This window comes from Hevea brasiliensis, chromosome 9 (genome assembly GCF_030052815.1).
Source record: "Hevea brasiliensis isolate MT/VB/25A 57/8 chromosome 9, ASM3005281v1, whole genome shotgun sequence".
NCBI lineage: Eukaryota > Viridiplantae > Streptophyta > Magnoliopsida > Malpighiales > Euphorbiaceae > Hevea > Hevea brasiliensis.
Genome location: NC_079501.1, coordinates 48845309 through 48851748, shown reverse-complemented (window position 1 = coordinate 48851748; position 6440 = coordinate 48845309). Strand labels below are relative to the sequence as shown.

The 6440-nt window shown below is 36.4% G+C and overlaps 1 non-coding gene across 1 annotated transcript; it reads left to right on the top strand.

Annotated features, from left to right (window-relative positions):
* The first annotated feature begins 1482 nt into the window (after positions 1-1482).
* On the top strand, positions 1483-1589 carry LOC131183677 (small nucleolar RNA R71). The gene has a single exon (XR_009151716.1). It is a non-coding gene; the product is annotated as a small nucleolar RNA R71 (small nucleolar RNA).
* Positions 1590-6440: the final 4851 nt, after the last annotated feature.

The window sequence follows — 6440 nt, the reverse complement described above, 5'->3', positions numbered from 1 at the left end:
TCTTCTTCCATCTCAAGGATAACAAAGTCCATTGGAATGAAGAATTTGCCCACTTTGATAGGGATGTTCTCAAGTATCCCTACAGGATATTTAACAGATTGATTAGCCAATTGCAATGAGATTGTTATGGGTTTCAATTCCCTAATCTCCAGCTTTTTGCATATTGATAGAGGCATTAGACTGACGCTTGCCCTATGATCGCAGAGGGCCTTGTCTATTTTCTTTTTACCAATGATACAGGGTATGGAGAAGCGTCCTGGATCTTTCAACTTTGGAGGCAGTTTATTTTGCAGAATGGCACTGCATTCCTTTATTAGAGCTACTATTCCATAGTCTTTTAGCTTCCTTTTCTTTGACAAAATTTCTTTAAGAAATTTGGCATAAGACGGCATCTGAAAAAGTGTTTCAGTGAAGAGGATGTTAATGTAAAGTTTCTGTAAAACTTCCAAAAACTTTCCAAACAGCTTGTCCAGTTTGGCTTTTTGAAATCTCTGAGGAAAAGGTAGGGGGAGGATGGTATGGTTCTGGTAATTTCTTTGTCTTCCTTGCTTCCTCTTCCTGATCTTTCTTAGCTTCTTCCTCCTTTTTCTTTGCTTGGTTTTTAGATTTTTCTATGGTTTCCTCTGTCGATTCTACCTCTGGTTGTACTAGAGTTCTCCCACTCCTCAATGCAACTGCCTTACACTACTCCCTTGGGTTCATTTCTGGTTAACTGGGTAGTTTGCCAGTAGGCTTACTTGAAGAACTTGCTTGCTAAGCAATTTGATTCTCTAGCATCTTGTTATGGGTAGCAAGTTGGTCCATTCTAGAATTCAGCTGTTTAATCAATTCAGTTTGTTGTTGTTGAGCTGCTAGGAATCCTTCCATCATGGTTTCCATGGTCATTTTCGGTTCAGGTTATTGAGGTTGGAGAGGTAGTGATGGCTGTATAAAGTTCTGATCTCTGTTCTGAAATCTAGGGGGTGCTGGAGGTTTATACCCTTGTTGCTTGTTTATTGGCTAGTTTTGCTGATTGGACCATGAGAAATTTGGGTGGTTTCTCCATCCAAGGTTGTGAGTATTTGAATACGAATTGTTTGGCTGCCTCTGGTTGAAGTTTCCTCCATTATTCACATAGTTCATCTGTTCTGTAGGTTCGTTGAAATTGCTGTATTCTGAATTCATGTATCCTCCGTCACAGCTGCCCTCATGTTGACTATTTGTACCAACTGCGTTGGCTTGCATTCTTTGAGTTTCTTTGTGAGCTGATCAAACTGGGCATTTATCATGCTTAGGGCATCTACTTCCAGGACCCTTGCAGTTCTTCTTGCATTTCCTCTTTCATTTGATCATTCATAATTATGGTATGCAACCCTTTCTAGAAGTTCAAGTGCTTGTGGCACGGTTTTCTCCATTAGATCACCCTCTGCAGATGAATCAACTGTGCTCCTTGTAGAGGGTAGTAATCCACTATAGAAATTTTGCACCAATAGCCAATCTTCTATGCCATGGTGTGGACATTCCCTCTGCAGGTCTTTATATCTTTCCCATGCATCATAGACTGATTCTCCTTCCTTTGGTCTGAAGGTGTTGAGCTCAAGCCTCAGCTTTGCAGTCTTTGCAGGTGGGAAATACCTTGCTAGAAAAGCTTGAGAGAGGTTTTCCCAGGTAGTGAATATTCCCGCCGATTGAGAAAGTAACCACTTCCTTGCTCTATCCCGAAGGGAGAATGGGAATGCTTTGAGTCTTATTGCTTGATCAGACACTCCATTCATTTTGAATGTATCACATAGGGCAAGAAAGCACTAGAGGTGGTAGTGTGGGTCCTCTGTTGGTGAACCTGCAAACTGGGTTTGTTGAATCATTTGGAGCCATGCTGGTTTTAATTCAAAGTTGTTGGCTTCCACTGTGGGTCTAGTGACACTGGGCTGAAATCCTTGGACAGATGGAGCTCTGTAATCTCTCAAGAGTCTTGGTCTGTTATCATTATCAACCATGGTTTGGATTTCAGGATCTCCTTGATCGTGCTCTTAATGTTTCCTTTCCCTCCTGATGGCTTTCAGAGTTCTGTCTATTTCTAGATCACAGTCCAAAATTTCTTCTGGCTTTGTTCTGGTCATATACCAGATCGGGCACTTGAGAGAAAAGAAAAGAGATACAACCAGAAAAATAAAAATAAAAATAAGTAATAAATATAATTACCTAAATCAGCTAAATCACCTATCGCTTGATATTACTAAAAAAAAAAAAAATTCCCTGGCAACGGTGCCAAAAACTTGTTTTGCTATTTTGCAATCACCGCAAGTGCACGTATTGCTAACAAGTGATAAAATGATAAGTAGAGTATCGTTCCCATGAGGAATTTTGTTTAACAAGTACCAATCTACACAGAAATCTTGTCACACCCTACCCCTCTGTAAGGCATAACATGATCCCGTAGTATACCTAATGAATTACCAACTCCGTCTACTGATAACCCATTAAGTACACTACAAGGGATTTTAAAAAACTTTTCTTACTTCTTTTACAGTGGTGAGCACTATTTACAGGTGTTAAAGACTTTGATGAACTGAAGTGAAACAACTAACTCATTTGGTTTATTTGGAATTTCTGTAAAAATTTTGGCAGAGTGCCATCTATATTTTGGACAAAATAGCTTCTTGTAAAACTCAGAAAAGCACTTCAATATGTATTTGCAAATCTCAACTCCAACATATTTTTCAACACAACATATTTCTCAACTCAAATCCATAGTGATTTTTCGAAGACTGAGATAAAGGAAATATAATACAAAACTATTCAAGTAAATGAAATCTCAAATTTACATTTATAATAATTTACATTTAATTACATACCAAAATGTTTTACAAGAGTTTTTATACAACTGCTCAAATAATTTACATACATATTATTACATGCTTACATCAAAACCTATGTACATGGGTATATCTATGATATACCTGGAGCTTATCTGAAAGTGTCCTCAAAGCAACTTAATCACTGCTCTATGCTCTTCTTACTCATGACAAGATGCAAAGCTATCACGAGTGGTGAACTCGATGGTTCACAACTATAATTTAAAACATAGTACAATATACATTGACAAATTTTACAGTAAATAATTTGAGAATCTGAATACTGATCAAATTTCACAACTCAAAATATTCATTGCCAATAATGTAAATCATTTGTATAAATGACTTTGATCACAAAATTCAATTTATCAAATCATGACTATCCATTTAAGTAATTCCAACAAAATCAATTACACACAAACCATAATTGAAATCACCATTCCTTACCATTCAAAAGCCATTCTGTATCTCAAAATCATTTTGTATCTCAAAAATCATACCGGATCTCAAAACTCAGTATGCATCTCAAAAACCATGTTGTATCTCAAAAATCAATCTTTATCTCACTAACTATGCAAGACTAATCCGAAGGGCCATATTCGATGTGATTCTAACTCCCTATGGTCGGGAGGTCGACCGATTCTAACTCCCTATGGTCGGGAGGTCGAATCATCGTGCAGCATACCATCACAATAATGAATCTTCCGTAAGGGCCATAACGATAAATTAAACTTAGATCTAACCTCAAATCAGAGGAAAATCTAAGCCTGTGCACGTACCATGGTAATCAAAACACAACTAACTCCATTATCTTCTCAACAAATGAGAGAGACGGGTAATAACCTAGTCAAGCATCTATAGTGAGATATAAAACAATATCACAATCCATTTAGTGAGCATAAATCACAATACAATTCGATTCAAAGTCAATTTCAATATCCAATAAAGTTTTATGCTCATCACAATTCAAATCATACAATTGCATTTTTCCATGAAAATTGCCATCACAATTCAAAACATGTTCTATCACAATTTTCTAAAACATAATTTATTCAATCCATAACAATGCTTAATACTTGTGGAAATACCATTTCACAAAGCTGAATTCATACATACTATAACAATTTTCAATAATCATTGAATTAAATCCAATGCTTGTTAAACATAATACATAAGAAAAATATGTCATTTAATCATATGAAATATTCAAAGTAAAATCAGTTAAAAACTAGTTGTGCACAAACCTCTGATGACTGTCTCCCTGATCTGGACTCAGTGTTTCCTTCCCTTTTGCTTAGTCCTTGTTAACTGAGAAACACAATTTGAAGTGTTTCAGTACTAAATTAAACTGTCTCTATCGATGGTGTTTGGTAAATAATGCACTGAACTCAATTATTCACTTAATCACCTAATATACTGACCCTCATTGCGTTTTAGGTAAATTAGGTTTTAGTGTCGTTAATATGTCACATTCGATAGGGTTTTAGGTTTGGTATGTTTTACCAAAGTCATTTCCTTGTTTAGTGCATTTTAATGCAAATTGCTGGATTCCGGAACACTGGTTTGACCTAACCGGATGATCTAGTTCCCTCGGTTTTCGGGTCTCGGTCGAAACTACAAACTTGTAGATCTAGGTCTTATTGCACGAGGTGCAAAATTTCAGGTCAATCCGAGTTAAGTAGACCAAGTTATGGTCATTATACTATTGCTGGTCAAGTGGTACCATTTTAGGTCAATTTTAGGTCAAATTGGTCAATTCTGGTTCGGCCAGTTTTTGGACCCGAACTTGTGCAAGTTGTTTGACTTGCTTATGGTCATTTCTGGGCTTTGGTGTCTTCATAAGACTTGTAGGTATGGGTCTTAACTATTCTTGGTCAAAATTTCAGGTCAATTGGACCTGGTTTGAGTGAGTTATGGCCTAAACACTCACTGCTGCCCAATTGGTCATTTTTCAGGTCCTAATTGCACCTAATCCGAATTGGTCATTTTTTTAGGTCACCTTGCAAGCAGAATTTTGGCATGGTTTCTCAATGAAAGTTGGCACATTTTGTGCCTAGTTTCACCTCAAATTGGTCTCATACCAATTGAGGTTACACATTCAAGGTTATAGGCTAAAATATACACTGCCCTCAATATGCATTTCACACCCCAACTTCAAACACACACTTACCTTTGCCATTTGTTTACTTACCTACCAAACTGTTTTGGCACATTACCAAAAGCATTTTCTACATTACATTAGCATTATTTTGGGCAGATTCCAATCACCCTCAACACACCAAATATCATTCACAATTACAATTTCTAAGTACCATTACAAACACACCAAAACATTACAAACTTTACATACACCTTACAATGTTAATTTACATACATATCATCAATCCTTCTAGGTCAATATTCTGCCCACACTTCCTTCAATATATACCATTACTCAAGTGTCCACAAGCTGCCACAAACCATTCTTCAACATCACATTGCCGTCCCATATACCAATTCCCATCAAAGTGCATAATTCACCATATAAACATGAAATAATTCACTAAGTTACTAAATCACCATGATTGACATTATTTCTCATCAATTATATGCACAAATACCTCATCAAAAACGTGACTCATGGCTGTCCAAAATGAAAACAACAATAACCCTTCAAACTCAAAATTTTCCTTCACCAAACTAACACCCATAACATGAACATAAACTTTAACAAAGAATTTCAAAAATGCAAACTTACCTTTAATTGTAACTTGCTAAACCTTCACCAAACTTCTCAAAATTGGTATCAATATCTTCCTTGTGGTGTGTAGACCATTTTTCATGAAGCTATCAAAGTGATTGGAGTTGAAAATGGGGAGTGCATGGAGCTTTGAAGAAAAACGTTAATGGTGGCTTTCTTTTCTTTCTCAAATCGGCTAGGTTTAATGGAATGAGGAAGATGACCTTTGAGTGGGAATAATCTGCCCACTTATGAAGTAATTTAATCATTTTAATGTTCTTAGTGGTCCACTAAAGAATTTAAGTCATATTTTATGTTAAATTCCCACTTATTCCACATTTAACCCATGATTTTTGCTATTTACTTTAGGTACCACTAAACTAATTTTTCATTTTATTTTCTAAGTGTAATACTATTTATTTTTAATGGAAATTTAGGTCAAAAGACAATTCGGGGTGTCAAATGACCATAATGCCCTGCTCGGATTACGTTCTCGATTTTTCAAGAAACCGTATTTTGTCTGTTTTTCGATTTCTCACTTTTCTTTGTACTAATTATTTAATTTTTCTTTAATCTTTCTAATGAGATTTATACTTCAATAAATATTTATTGGAGTCCTAAAAATATTTTTCAGGGTTCCCCGCAGTCCAGGGCTAGTCAACGGTCCACGCCGTGACTTCCCGGTGCGGTCACCCATCGCTAGGGTTCTCGGCTCGCTTAACTTGGTTACATTTCTTTGCTATTATTTTTCCTTTGTTTTTCTTGTATTTTCTTTTCTTGTATTTCATTATTTTATGTCTCCTCACTCACATTGAAGTGTGGTTCTAGGCATCCTAGCTGTCCGGACAGCACTGGTCACCGGAACAGCAGAACGCACTACCGAACTT